Source organism: Myotis myotis, unplaced genomic scaffold (genome assembly GCF_014108235.1).
Source record: "Myotis myotis isolate mMyoMyo1 unplaced genomic scaffold, mMyoMyo1.p scaffold_m19_p_7, whole genome shotgun sequence".
NCBI classification, from domain to species: Eukaryota; Metazoa; Chordata; class Mammalia; order Chiroptera; family Vespertilionidae; genus Myotis; species Myotis myotis.
In genome coordinates, this window is record NW_023416379.1 from 82,348,161 (window position 1) to 82,364,120 (window position 15,960).

The 15,960-nt window shown below is 39.7% G+C and overlaps 1 protein-coding gene across 1 annotated transcript in view; it reads left to right on the forward strand.

Annotated features, from left to right (window-relative positions):
* The first annotated feature begins 12,330 nt into the window (after nt 1-12,330).
* ADGRF5 (adhesion G protein-coupled receptor F5) overlaps nt 12,331-15,960 on the forward strand; it is a 105,105-nt gene continuing 101,475 nt past the window's right edge. Inside the window, exon 1 of the mRNA XM_036317030.1 lies at nt 12,331-12,541. The gene's annotated coding sequence lies outside the window, so the exon portion shown is untranslated. The remainder of the gene's footprint in view (nt 12,542-15,960) is intronic.

Consider the following 15,960-nt stretch of genomic DNA (forward strand, 5'->3'; position numbering starts at 1 on the left):
ACAACAGTTCAAGGTTATACTGTTCTTGTTTTGTTCCATTGCTTTTTACAGGTGTGTTATACTGTTGTTTCTGCAAATATTTTGTATTGTGTCAGACTGTGTATGATGGAGTCAAGTATAAATCATGCAAGATAATAAATGACTATGGATATTTAAATTTTTTACTTTTTATTTAAAATGTTATACCATGCTGTTTGAAAACCCCCTTCCTTTAAACTAAGAATGCTGTGTAAGAAAAAATATCTTTTCTTTCCAAATTTTTACAGAGTCCCCAACATACCCATGAATTTGCTCTTTTATAACTTGCCTTTCTAAGACTGATATGCACCTGAAAAATCAATTTTGTGTTGGTCACAATTGTATTTCCTGATGGCTTGGGTAAATATTTGCCTTAATGTTTCAGAAGGATAGGAGCAAAGTGTTGAAATAAATGTATCATTTACCTTCAATGTGAATTGCCCTAGTAAATCTCAAAATGTTTGCTTTCTTGAGGCAGGGACTTCTCAGTTATGTCAGGTGATCCACACCTTATCAGGAGGTGTCTATACTTTTGGGGCAAATAAGAGGATTGAAGAAAATACCCACATTGGTGAAATGAGAATTGTATTATGAGGAATGAATTAATTATCTTCCATTAACAACATGTCACATTTATGGCTTGACAAGAAGATTAGCTTTAGGGAAAAAGATACTTCCATTTTTCCCAGGCTCAAGCATTGTTCTTTCCTTTCTCCTTCCAGAGGACAGAATGTCCCTCAGCATGGAAACAAGCAGACCAGGTAGCCAAAATATCTTAGAACATTCTCATTTAAACAAACAGGAACAAACATGTTTAGAGAGAATTTCTCCTGTTTGGTGCTGTGGTTCCTGTTAAGATTTTTCAAACAAAAGTTTTGAAAACAGACGTATTTCGCAATCTCTCACCCCTGAAAAGCAAGGCCATTCCTTTTCTACAGGTGTTCTTCACTCACGAAAACTGAAGGATCATTTCCTGAATCAGCAGATTGTTAGCCCTGTGTGTGTGTGTTCTTTAGGAGTCATTGTCTCCCCAAACTGGACAGTCTAATTGTCAGTGGCATCAGGCATGACTGTATATATCAATCTGAGCTCCCTGAAGTAGACATGGAACTTCTCTGTACATCCAAAATGCTGGATTCTTGTCCAGTTTACACCCTTAGCGAGCTATGTGTCTTAAAAACAGTCGTTCCCATCTTCCGAGGTCCCCTGTCCTCATCTATGAGACAAGAAGGGTTGAGCTGGATTTAGTTCATCAAGTGTACTGTGCACATGCTGCCCCTTCTTCTTCTATGTCCTTGGCAGATACAGCTAAATCCATCACCGATCTCACTCTCTTATTATTAAAATTTTACCTCAATATTTCTTTATTAAATGGTTTAGGCAGCTTTTACCAACTGAGTAATTGAGTAGTCTTGGTATGCTCAAGTTGTAACCCATTTATCACTTCAAGGCTAGATATTAATTATCAAAGGGACTTATCAGTCTGAGATTCTTTTTTTATTATTTATTTTTATATTTTTTTGAAAGAGTGAGACATTTGTTGTTTTACTTATTTATGCATTCAGTGATTGATTATTGTATGTGCCCTGACTGGAGATTGAACCTACAGCCTTGGTGTATTGGGACAATACTTTAACCAACTGAACCCCCATCAGGGACTCCAGTCCAGGATTCTTTTTTTCATCATTGTTGTTGTTAATAGAATTAATCTTTGGAAAAAGTTTAGTGTATTTTATGGAGTTTTTAGTGTATTCCTTAAATTTAAGGAATTATACACAATGGGGAGGCAATTAAAACCCTTACAACTACTTTATTATATTAGGCTAAAAAGAGTTTGTCAACAGATGTAAAATTTGTATCATTGCATACAATGGGGAGCTGTAAAGAAATATTACTTTTAATTCCACAGAAGAAGTTCTATTAGAGTCATACATTCCTGGTTATTTAAGACAAAGAAATACTTTTAATGAAAAATTCAATCTGATTAGATATTAAAGTTGGCTCATTTAGAGAGGAGGTGTCCATATATCCTTGTTAGTATGGTTCAGCAAAATGTTGGTATTATGTTAGGGATACAGGGGAGATAAAGAATAGTGAGACCAAAACTTGGCCTACAAGAAGCACCCCATTTAGTAAGGAGAATAAGAGAAGTAATCCGACAAGAACAAAGTGAGAAGAATATTCTTCCCAGAGAGGATTGGAGATCCAAAAAGGAAGGTATCTTCTGATTGGGAGGGTTGGGTGAAGCACCATGGAAGAGAAAGCAACTGAGTTTGACTTTAAAGAATGTGTAGGATACCCCCAATGAAGATCAGACGGAGACTTTGGAGAATGAATGTGGTACCAGTGGGTGGGTTGACTAGAGCAGGAGAGAGCCTAAGAAGATGGTGCTTACTTTGGAAGCCTATTTAAACATCTAGGCATTGGCAGTGTTAATAGAGGCTAAAAAGCAGAGGACAAACATGATAGACATTGATGAGCTAAGACTACCAGGACTTCCGGCAGCTGACACCCATCTTGAAGTGAAGGAGAATGAGCCAAAGCCCAAAGTATGCAGCCCAAGCACCGGAGGAATGGCCCATGTTATTAGCAAAAGGGCTAAACCCCAAGAAGGTGGCTTCATGGTCACATTTGAAATAGGCTGGAATTCCAGCATCGCAGGCAAAAGAATTTCTAAAAAGGACTGCTCCTCTTTGTAAATAAACAAAACTACCACTGCAAAAACATAACTTTTACCTTAGTCCTTGATAATTTGAATGGTATAATAAAATGGCTTTTGTCTTCCAAATATACTTATTTGCATATCTAAATCGTGGGCTGGATTTTAATGCGTCTAGTTAGAAGCGTCCTTTAAACTTTATTTACAGCAAACTTTGCAGGACAGTTTCTGAATATTTAAAAAACAAACAAAACCTTCGCCTTCTAACCGTCCAATTGGTTTTTATATCGTAAGTTAAAAGACCAAGTGTTTTAAAACTGGTGGTGCGTGTTTTACAATCTATTTTCAAGATCAGTTTTGGTCAATGAAGGCATTTGTGACTGGAAACGCTTAGGCTTTCAATAAAAAGATCATAAATGATGCACCAAAAAAAGTAAATCATAAAGAGCAGTTATTAGAACTGGAAAAAAAAAAAGACTGAGTAAACGGAAAACAATTGATAGTATTTACTGAAATAGAACACTGGGCATTGGGTGATATTAAAAGAATAATATTATGTCCAATAGTTATCTGAGCATAATGATGTTGTTAGTGGCAATAACAGAACAATATTTACAGAAAACAATGGAAAATTTCTAGGTTAATAAGAAAGGATTTTGAAATTGGATGCTAAACTGGCCAAACACAGATAAAAAACACAGATAAAAAATAATGAAACAAATGATTGCTTGCTATCTAGACTGGAAAAGTTTAAAGGGGATTTTTAATCATGAGTAACGAAATAAGAATATTTAATACATAAAAATTTTAAGTATGCATATCTCAGGTCAGCTGGATTAAACTAGTGACAAAAGTCTTGTAAACCTGCATTTATCATACAAATTATTGAAAACTACTAAATGAAGAAACAAGTCAAAATGTATAAATGTTTTGTTATTTTTAACATCGTTTGCAAAAAGTAAGAGGTTTGACATTTATGAAAAGCTGAAGAACAACTTTCAGTTTTAGGCACTGATTTAAAATTATGTTGAGAATTGTGCTCAGGTAAAGGAAAAACAAGTAAACAAAAATAGTCAGCATAATTGAATTTGTTCCCAGGAGACAAGGTGTCAACTTGTGGATAACAATGGCATTCTCTGGAACAATTTAAAGATTATATATGTTATTGTCTGTATCTATCAAAAGATATAAAATTGAAGAAACCACTATCAAATTTGGCCATGTGACCATTCTGAGACATGTCATAGCAATGCTGACTGAATGTTGTTTAGAGCAATAATATTTCATTTAGGCAAGATATCAGCTGTATAGGAGAGTTAAGTGAAACCCAAAAAGAGCTTCAAATAAACAGCAAATTGTGATGTTCAGCAGAGAAATTAATTTTGACCATGAGCTGCCCACTTATTTTGTTATTTAAAATGCACATTGTTTATTTGGTATAAACAGGCAAAATATAAAAATAAAAGATCAGAGTTTGACCATTTCACTTATAAAGGAGTACAAATGTGTTTTCTTTTTAAACATATTTTATTGATTTTTTACAGAGAGAAAGGGATAGGGATAGAGAGTTAGAAACATCGATGAGAGAGAAACATCCATCAGCTGCCTCCTGCACGCCTCCCACTGGGGATGTGCCTGCAACCAAGGTACATGCCTTTGACCGGAATCGAACCTGGGACCTTTCAGTCCCCAGGCCAATGCTGTATCCACTGAGCCAAACTGGTCAGGGCGAGTACAAATGTTTTTAAAATTTTTAAAGAAAAAGTGTTTTTATAAATCAAAAGTAACTGCACGTGCCTGTGCAGCAAAATTACATTCTAATAAAGTAAAAATTAATAGAACAAGGAAACAAAAATGTGTGCATGAATATAAAGAAGATTCATGTACAAATAATTCCAGAAGAAATTTCTGTAAGGATGATTTTCTGGTCATTATGAGTCACTGTATGTTCTCTATTAAAGAGAGATTTGAACAAATACAGGAACACAGTGCTACTTTCAGTTTCTTTTAAATACTATCTTTAGTTTGGAAAATTTAAAATGACAGAAGATTTAGAAATATCATACGGCCTGACCGGAATGTTCAGTGGTTGAGTGTTGACCAGGAGGTCATGGTTGGGTTCCCAGTCAGGGCATATGTCCAGGTTGTGGGCTCAATCCCTAGTGTGGGGTATGCAGGAGGCAGCCGATCAATGATTTTCTCTCATCGTTTATGTTTCTATCTCTCTCTTCTTCTCACTTCCTCTCCGAAATCAATAAAAATATATCTTAAAAAATACCATATGGACCTAAATTTGCTTTAAGTGATAGTTAAAGTCATAATATAACTTATAGATAGGATTAAAATATCTTATAGTATTTTCTATGATAAATCTAATTTATCAATTGTGATTGTATTATAATATTTGAACAAGATATGTGAAATTCATGCTAATTTCTTACCTAAATATTTCTTTAAGACATTTATTGATAAATCTAGTGGATACTTCCACTACAGAGCAAAACGTCTCCTAATTTAAATCACTTTATAAAAATACCTAGAAAATCTAATGACTCAAGAAAGGGTGTCTAAGTTGACATTACATCAACAGAATAAATCTTGATTATAACAACATAATTAGTAAGTTTGTTGAAATTAAGGCAAGAAAAAGGAATTTTATGAAATAAACATAAAATTTACAAATTATATATTTATTTATTTTTTTTAATCATTCCAACTTCACTGACTGGTCAAGAGAACACCCAGAAATGGGCAATAAAAATTACTTTAAGCCATTTTGTTTCATATGACAGATGAAATTTGTCATGATGGTAAAAGTAATGAAGAGAAATACTGGTATCAAGGAACCGTGAAGCCAAAGTTTTTGAGTAAAATTCCAAAGTGATTAGAATTATTTCCCCCAAATGTTCATATCTTCCTTCTATTTAAACCAGTTCCCTTCAAACATCAGACTTCAAAGTAAAAAATCTTTTTTATCCAAAATAACTGATTTTCTGCATAATATTATCACTAAGGTAACAATTTTTGTGTGCTTATTTTTCTTTGCATATTGAGAATTACATTGTTTCCAGAAGTGACTGGTTCATATAGTTAGTCACTGTTTCTCTCATTCATTTATTTAGTATTTACTATGAAAGCCAAAAAGTCACTCTATATTTTTATAGCCCAGCTAAGTGACCATGATAAAGGTACATAATCACTCTGCGCTTCCATTTCCTATGAAAAATGGGAGTCCTCATACCCATCTTTCAGAGTTGTTATCAGAATGACAGAAGGAGACTTGACTAGGGGTGGTGAACACACAATGCAATATACAGATGATGTATTATAGAATTGTACACCTGAAACCTATACAACTTTATTAATCAATGTTGCCCCAATAAATTCAATAAAAATTGTAAAAAAAAATAATTGAATGAGATATCATTCAACCTATAGTATTGTATCTAGTACATGAGTGCTCAATAAATGACAACCATTGTTGTTATTTTAGAAATTTTGTTTTTCTTAAAAATACTGCATTCCCAAATAAATGACTATGTTTTGGAATAGAGCCTTTCTGTGGTTTCTAAATTACCAGATCCACATTTCTATCCTATTTCTATCAGAGATGGGGTTATGGGGGAGACAGTTGAGATAATGGGTCAACATTCTGAGTGTTTCTAAATTTAAGTAGTTACGAAGCTCAACATTCTGAGTGTTTCTAAATTTAAATAGTTATGAAATTATGAAGTGCTTGAACTGTGAGCTGCTTGGGTCTCTAGTGCTGGGAACAAAGCCTGGGACACAGACTGGAACAGGACAGTCAATCCTTGGTGGTGTTGGCAGGTTTTCTCCCTAAAGTAGCTGGGGAAGATTGGAAACAAAGCACTTTAAATGAAGAGTCTTTGTGAGGAATAAAAACATGATTTTGTAAATTCCAGTTGACCTGGAGAATTAATAGCTAGGAAAATGACTGTTTCTGTGAGAAGAAATGACAGCTTATTGAGACAGAGAGAATGGTAGTCATCCCTTGGGAATGAGCAATGATAAACCAGAGGAAGTGGTTCAGCTGAGCACTGCCCACGCCCCGGCCCAAGGGTTCAGTCCAGGGAGACCTCGGGGCAGCTTATTTTTCCTACATTTCTCATTGTAGAAAAAAGGAGTTGGGGGGAGCATGCTTCACGTCATTTCCTAAGATGTCAATATTTACAGAATACATTTTGTAATCTAGGTCCAAGTAAAGAGGCAGTGCACTCTGGAAATACAAGTACAGAGCTTTCAAGACCTTGCTGCATTTCCCTTCTGTGCACTTTTCTGTCTCCCAGCTTTGGGTCATGGACAACTTTGGAAACAAGGTCTTCTAAGTTTTCCCAATCATTGATAAAAATCAGTCTTCCCTTCTCTTTATCTATCCTGAAAGTCCTTATCTTCATGCTTTCTATCATTTTCTTATTAATGTATTTATTCAACAAGTATGAGGCACGAAGAGAGACACAAAGCTGAAATATAAAAGATACAGTCAAGATGCTTAGAATATAATATACAAATAAAACATGCATATATCAGGAAGATAAAATATACACAGATGAGGAAGAAAAAGAAAATATTGCTATTTAAATGGACAAAAATACCATAGCCTTCAAAGGGGGTGGCATAAAGATGGATACTTATTTCAAAGATACCTCATTTGGGTCATTTTGGTGTGAAAGCTGAATCCTCCTGGCTATTTGGATGAGCAGGTACAAAACCAGAAGAGAGATGAATTTCTCTGCAGCATGCAGTGAGTATTAAGAATTTGCACCACAACAAGAAGGTGGCACCCAGGAGAGAGGGAGGAGGGAGACATCAGGCTCTGGGAAGGAAGCAGAGCCCAAGGATCTGATGTAGGCGGAGGCTTCAAGAGAAGACTGGCTGGAAAAAGACCCTGTGGATGGTGGCAGAGGGACTTTAGGGCAATGATTTCAGTGATCAACATAAATTGTTTTTTGAACTTTGATGCATTACCCTCTCCCTTTTCTCAGACCTCATACAAACATCTATTCCACCCAACAAAATGATGCTAATAGGGTTTGGGAGATTGAAGGATGTGGGATTCAAAGGCAGAAACCAAGAGTAAGTACTTGGCAGAAGCCATTTGATGCTGGCTCAAGTGCAGCACCCAGTAAGGATGGCTCCGAAAATGACAACTCTTTTCCACCTCACCTTCTCTGGGATCCCAGAGGAATGAAGGGTGGGAGGGCTGGGCTTCGATGATTTTCCCATAATACATGAGGTGGAAAGCCCAGCCATTCCTTTTGCTATCATATAGAAAAGCCTAAAACCATCCCATAGAAGTGTTTGTTGGGAGAATGCAACAGGTTAATATGTCAAGGGCTTGGCATGCAGTCAACACTCAATGAGTTTTTGGTATTATTTGTATTAGTGTCTGCTGAACTATGAAATTATAAAAATAGATAACACCTAAGACATGAAAGAGCTGCTGAAGTGATACAGACAATATGTGTCCTAGGATTTTAGAACTCCAGAGAGATTCATTCTGGCATCATTTATCAGAGAAAGGTTTGGGTGGAGATAGACTCCATGCTGGGCATGGGAACCCGTTTGAGACTCTGGTGGGTGACTCCAGCCCAAAGCCCAGCTCTTTGCAAAAGGGAAAAAGACAGGGCCTGTTGGAAGGAGAGAAGGAGACTCATTTGGATCTGGAGCCAGAGCTGAGTACAGAAGACCAGAAGTTAAACCGGGAAGGTGGATGGAGTATAGACTGGGAGGGCTTTGAGCAACAAGCTAAAGAGAGAGTAAGGCCTCCTGATAGGCAGTATGTGCCTGCAGCGCAGGTGTCATGGGAGGACTTTTGAGAAGGGAGTATCACAATCATAGCAGTGCTTTAAGGGAATGAACCTGACAGCGAATTAACCTGGGTGATGGACAAGTACGGGAGGAATGGAGGGGTAACGACAGGGAGGAATTAAGAAATGTTCACCTTAAGTAAGACCACTATCATGTGCTTTCTTGGAAAATAAAGGTGTTAGAAACATAAAAAAAGCAGGAGAGAGAGAGAGAGAGAGAGAGAGAGAGAGAGAGAGAGAGAGAGAGAGAGAGAGAGAGAGAAAGAAGAAGAAGAAGAAGAAGAAGAAGAAGAAGAAGAAGAAGAAGAAGAAGAAGAAGAAGAAGAAGAAGAAGAAGAAGAAGAAGAAGAAGAAGAAGAAGAAGAAGAAGAAGAAGAAGAAGAAGAAGAAGAAGAAGAAGAAGAAGAGGAAGGAGAAAAAGAAGGAGGAGGAGGAGGAGAAGGAAGAAGGGGGGGAAGAAGGGAAGGAAGGTGGGAGGGAATCAGAGAGGCATAAGTCCACCTCTAATGTGGTGGAGCCAAGCTGGCGTGCCTGACTCTCCCCGCCTGAGGCACTGGGCTCCCTCAGAGGGGCCCCCGTTTGTGGTAAGGACTGCATGTGTGTGGGAGGTGATCTCTGAGCATCTAAATGGTCCTTGTCCTGTCTCTTGTCACGATCCTTTATATGTCTCACGATTCCTCCAAAAGCAGAAATCGTTCTCAGGAAAACATCCAAATTCCACATTGAACTGTTAGGTGTGTTACTTTGCTGCTTCCAAATGGAATTCGTTACAAATTTCATTTTAAAAGCAAAAACAACACCACCAACAACAAAAGACTTTTTGTTTTCCTGCTTGTCTGGTCCTAAGAGCTTTAGGGAACAGATTGGACTGTGGACCAGACCATTCCTTAAAGATAAATCATTTTATGTACTTGATATTACAAATATATACTGCAAGCCACATCAGGTAACAATAGAAAAATATTGACATTAAAGAGAAACCAAACCACCCAAGTATGTTGATATAATCTGGGTTCTTCCTGACAAAGTGCCACTGTTCCAGTTGTTGAAGGGTTTGCTATTGCTGGTTGATAGTAAGGTCTTCCCAGTTGGCTGTCTGTGTAGCTGGGATCCCTAAAATGCTGTTTTAGGGAATGATTGGATACCTGAAACACATGCCTTTTGCTTATCAAGCTCTTCTCTCTCCAAGGTACTAGTTTCAATGAGTTTGGGCCTCGGCGCTTTTGCCCACCTGGTATCCCTGTGTGCAGTTACGGTTTTGCACACTTTGGGCTTTGCCTGTTCTTCTGCCTAATTGAAACCTGTACCGTACACAGCAGAGGCAGTTTGTCATCTGCTTTGATCATCATCATGCTTCATTCATTTCCTGTTTTTATTTTATATACTCAGGGAATTTAGAAAACTAAGCAAAATAGTGAAGAAAACAGTTCTGCCCCTACAAATGCCACTACAATGTCCTGTAGTCACCGTGTTCTCACCTGACTTCTGTTTAGAAATCATTTTCAGAAAGGTGAAATCATCCCTCTCATATAAATATCAAATGAACAGGAGATGGAGATTTTATTTAACTCATTAATTAATGAAAGGATGGTAAGATGTTAAAACAAGTTCAAAGGAAAATCTCAAGAGTAGACATTTATATAAGCAATCAGGAATTTTGAATTGGATTTGTTAAAATGCAAATAGAGGGTGTCCCAAAAATGTATGCACACTTTGAACAATTATTAATTCCAATGGTTTAAATCTGAAAAGAAAGAAACATCAATTGAGCTATCAGCTGTAAAGTGTATATTCATTTGGGAGGGAGGGCACCCTGTATAGAGAGCCTAATGTCATGTGGAGCACTAGAATGTAATATTTGAGATAATAATTTCTACAGGGTAGAAATCAATGATGTATCCCCACTGGGGGAAATTAATTTGTATTTCTATGGATAAGAATTCTTTGCAATATTGCCTGTGTAATTGTTTCACTCTGTCGGCCAGAGTTTAAACTGTGATAGAACCATAACAACAATCTTGTTTTCCTGAGTCATATAATTTCAATTGATCAAAAAGGGGATAACTGTAATGAATGCTTCTGTTACTAATACTAACCTCACACGCATCACACCCTCCTGGTCCTCGACCTAGGGACATCCTGTTGAACCAGACACGGTCTTGGCCTTCTCAGAGTCTATAGCAGAGATGGCGAACCTATGACACGCGTGTGAGGGGTGACACGCGAACTCATTTTTTTGGTTCATTTTTCTTTGTTAAATGGCATTTAAATATATAAAATAAATATCAAAAATATAAGTCTTTGTTTTACTATGGTTGCAAATATCAAAAAATGTCTATATGTGACACGGCACCAGAGTTAAGTTAGGGTTTTTCAAAATGCTGACATGCCGAGCTCAAAAGGTTCACCATCACTGGATAGCCCTGCAGGCGACAAGGGCAAGGAGACTGGTTTCCACTGCTTTGAGTTAATGAGTGTTGAGAGAGATAAGCAGGGTTTGCTAAGGAGATACACCAAAGGGGCTCAGGAATCTGACAATTATTTTCTGGAGGATGTGAGATTTGAAGGACACGGGGTTGAGCATGGTTCACAGAGCGATCCCCTGGAGTGAGAAAGGTGGGGAAGGAGGGTAGGAGGAGGGTTGAGGAGAGAGCAGGCGGAGGTGGGCTGTGCAGTAACGTGGGAGAGGCAAGGCAGTGCCAGGTCCTGAAGGGGCTGGAAGCCACGGTAAAGTGTTCAGCTTTTTTTGCTGATGTTACTGGAAGATTTTAATCAGGCGAATCATGTCATGATGGTTGCAGTTGATAGCGATTGTTCTGAATGAGGAGAGGAGAATGACATGGAGGTGAGCGGAAAATCAGCGAGGAGACCACTGATCCTTTAAGTCAGCGATACAGCTATGGTCTTTGCTGGCTCACACGCCCAAGCCAGCATTCCTCCCTTGCTCCGGCTCCAGCAGCACTGCTGTCCCAGGCCTGACTGTCACCCAGCAGAACACAATGCGACAGTCCAGGCCTCTTGATAACCCAGCTGCTTAAAACCAACACACCCATAGTCCTACCCTTCTTCCCTAGCCAGGACTGGCTCCACCGATGCACAAATCGAACAGTTGCACATAGTCCCATACTCAAATCAGAAGGGCCCCCACTATTGTTTTCATGATCTGCTGTCACCATTTTGAAATCCTTAATTTTTGAATGGCCTAGAATTTTTCATCTCACCCTGAGTCCCACCGATGACGCCGGGAGTCCAGCTTCCAGCAATCGATAGATGGTAGCCTTGACAATAATTCTTTAAACCCCAGGGCAAAATGGCCTGAGGACTTTAGGAGCTGTTCCAAGATAAGACTGAATGTCATCAGCGGTTCCAAAGACAGAACCCAGCTCCATGCTGCGAACAGACTCTTCTCAGACCTGTGACTTGCTCTCACCAGCACCTCTGGGGCAGGTCTTCTGGACAGCAGCCAGGCAATGTTTCAGTTCCAAGAAGATGAGGGTGTTCTTGACTTTTGCAGAGTTAAACACTTAGGGAAACTTCAGGAAGCAAGCACTTGGTAAAAGGTAAAGCTAGCTGGCCCGTCAGCTCCCTGCCTGCTGCCCCGCTCATTCTCATTTTCATGGTTCTTAGCATGTTTATTCTCTTCTTTTCAGTGGCCAAAGGACAAGTTTAAATTTCTTATTTCCTCTAGGGAGCCTGGAGAGAGGCAACCGGCACCAAATACAGGAAGTCATGTGGAGAGGATCTCTTATTTATTACGGATCCCATATTACTTCCCTTCCCCCAGCCTCCGCCCCCACCCCCAGGCACACTGAGTCTCCCAGCTCTTTCCTGCAGCAGAGAACACAAGACAGTCCATCTCTGCTCCCTCGGGTCTGTGGGCGCCCTGAGGACCTGGAGGCTGCTTCTGGGAATCCCACCCTGTGTGGCTGTGTGATTGAATGGGAGGCCCTTACATTTCATCTCACATAGAAGGGCCCTAGGAAGGTCTCTGGGACCGGATTCAGTTTCAGGAGCCTGAACACCACAGAGGAGAAAGGTAGGTCCGTGTTATTGTGCTTTGTCCTGCTGCCTGTGATTTGAGCTGTTCTGAAGTAGATGTGACTGCCCACCTGGCTTTTTGATTGGGCTGCATACCTTCCACCTGGGTCTTTTTGACGTGGACTGATTTACAGGACTGTGAGCAAAAGGGTGAGAGGGGAGGTGGCATTTGGGTTTTTTGAATTTGTACATCTTTGGATAAAGAATGCCAACCAGCATAGTACATAGAGCATGATGCTGATTATTATTCTTTTTGGAGGGCCAATCTCATTAGAAATTGCTTTTTTATTTTTATTTTTTTGGCTTCTGCTGAAGGGAACAAAGTTTACCACTTACCTTTTTTTTTTTTTTTTTTCAACAATGTAGACCCCTCCCTTTATTCATTTATTTATTTATTTTACTCTTTCCTGAGTTTTTTCTTTGGGTGAAAGGTATACTCGAGCTGACAGGATTTTCTAACAGGGATAGAAACAGGTGTATCTAATGTCGGGGACCTATGGGCTGTGAATAAATGAACAAGAACTTTGCTCAGGATCTGGTGGACTTCCCTGTTACTTTCCAGAATTTGCTGTGAAACAATTGCTCTTCCTGAAGTTTCCTGAAATCGAATGCAAGTAGTGACACCATATGTCAAGGGATATCTGTGAAGAATGGCTTATTTACTCTGCTGTGATCATTCTATGTAGGGATGGTGCTCACCCCATAGCTGGCTGCTTTTTGGGGTCGGTGAGGTCACTCTTGGGGTTCAAGATAATGTGTCCACTGAGACCTGGAATAGGGTCAAGATATTCAAATAACATTACCTATTCTCTGGAATTCCTTTCCTGCCTTTTATGATTTTTTGTTTGTTTATTTGTTCATTTGTTTAATTTTTGCCCTCATAGTCTTCCTCTTGGAGAAGTATTTTGTAGCAATTTCATAGAATATCAGCCAATTTACACCTATTATTGAACATAGACTCTTCTTCCTTAGCTTATTTAGTTCAGGTGTTCAAAATTTCTTGCCACTCGTGTTTTTAACCTCAACAAGTCTCCCTCCGCTCTGTCCTCCATGTCCTACCACAGGGTTCTTGAGAAAATCAATTCTGTCAATGTCACTCTCCACAGTGAACTAGTCCCATCATGCGCCTGCTGCCTAAAGGGCCCTCTGGAGTCAGCAGCATTAGCATCACTTGGGCTGTCAGAGGGGCAGGCTCTCCATCCTCTCCTCAGACTTCCCAAATCTGCATTTTAACCAGGTCCCTGCACATTAAACTTTGAGAAGCCCCAACTTAAAGAAGGTAAACAAGACCTTCAAGGTCTGCTCCTTATCACCGTGCCCAGCCTCGCCTCTCCCCACCTGAGCTTCCAGCTGTACTAAATACCTTTCAACTCCTCAGGACATGAGAGCTCTCTGCCCACCTATGTCTTTGGGTGCTATTCTCCCTGTCCAGGTCACTGCCAATCATCTTCTCCACCCAACTATCCACTGCAGCCTGACTTCTTTTCCTCCTTCCCCCTCATCCAGTCCACCTCATGCTAAATGTCCCTCGGGTCTGTGGTTTGATGGCACTTTGTGAAATGTGCTGTTATAACCCTAGCACATTAAGTGATGGTTGCTATGTTTATTTTCATCCTTGAGGAATTATCAGTCTTTGATTCTGAATCTATAGCACTTGAAACAATGCTAGGTGCACAGCTTTTGCCTAATTAATGTTTATTGAATTTGTGAGCACATGAATGAATCTGTTGTCTGAAGAACCCAAATTTATTACCAGATCAGTAGTTTGAAGCTTTTCAAGGAGATTGCTGATCTCTGTAACATTTTCCTACACTCTGCTTTATGAGACTTTGCTATATTCATTGTTTTCATCAATTATTTTGAGTACCTACCTTGTACCATACCTTTTTAGAATTGATTTATTTATGTCTCTGTGGATAGCCTCTCCCATTAGGTGTTTCTCTATCAGTGCCCCTCACTCTCCACCCCTCCAAGTCAGAGACTTGCATATTTATTTTATTTTTTATTTTTATTTATTGATTGAGAGGGCGAGAGAGAAACACTGATTTATTGTTGTTCCACTTATTTATGCATTCATTGGTCAAATCTTATGTGTCCCCTGACTGTGGACTCACACATGTTTAGCAAATACACGTATACTGAGCACCTTCCACGGAAACACCAGGTTCTGTACTAGGGATACAATGGCAAGTGACACAGATGTGAGTCCTGCCTCCATCCAAGTCTCCTTAGAGAGGACGTACGTTTTCTCATCCTCTGTCCTGCTTCTCCCTAAAAAGCATTAAAGAAAACTCAGAATCTGATCTCTAATACATGTTGGCACATCCAAGTACATATATCAGGAGCTTGAAGTATGATTTAGTAAAAAACTGTGGGGCCCTGACTTAGTCCTGCACCTGGAACTCACTTGCCATGTGAATGTGGGTGAGTGCACATCCATTATCTGAACCTTGATTTTTCTCAAGTGGTAAGCAAGACAGGAGCAACAAGGAAGAGGAGCCTCAGCCTTCATGTGTGCACATAGAAGACGATTTCCCAGGAGCCTCTGCACTCACCTTCTCTCATGCAGCTTGATTATTTGAAGGGCATTATTCTGTAGTTTTCTGACTCAAACTGGCAAAGAGATCTTAAGGGAGTTATTTTATCACTATGCCCATGTGCTCAGCCATAGACATTAACGTTGTCCATTGGTACCGTCTATGGAGCACAGTGTGGCAGTGGCTCTTAGGGAGCAGTGGCCTACAGCTTACTTTAATCCACTGGGCATTAGTTGTTGGGTGTAGAACTACTTTGAAAAGGGGCAGCTGAGGGCAGAGGCAGTGTCATCCTCAGGCAATCCCTGCTTTTGGAGAACAGCCAGGAGAAAGGAAGGAAGTAACCCTACCAAGTGGTGTGGGGGAAACGTAGAAGCCTGTAGACATAAAGCCAGTCCCTGACCCTCATTGTGGCAGAGCTGCAAAGGACTCTCTTTCTGACTACTCGCAGGCTTTTTCTCTTTCCACCTAAAGGTGTGGCCTAACCAGATTTCACCTAGAATCAGATGTTGGACTTAGTATCCTTTGTCCCCAAACTTTGCACTCCCATAGAGTGCATGATCAGCTGGGGGAAAACAAATATTTTATATTTATTCTGTAGACACAACCGCAGGGCTCGGGCTAAAGCAAACGGTTTAGGCACTCTCGTGCAACCACTTCCCCCTCTTTGAGCCCTGTTGTCTTGTTCTCCCACCACCTGAAGTTTCCATAACAAGGTGCCTCCTGGGCCTCCTAAATTCCTTCTTGCTTCCTGTTGCTCATGCATCTCTTGACCACTATACCCCCCTGCACACCCACCTTGTCTATAGTTTCCCTTCAGCAGCCAAAGTGGGTTTTTTCCTGGTCACTTCCTAACTGTTCAAATTAACATTACTTTTTGGCT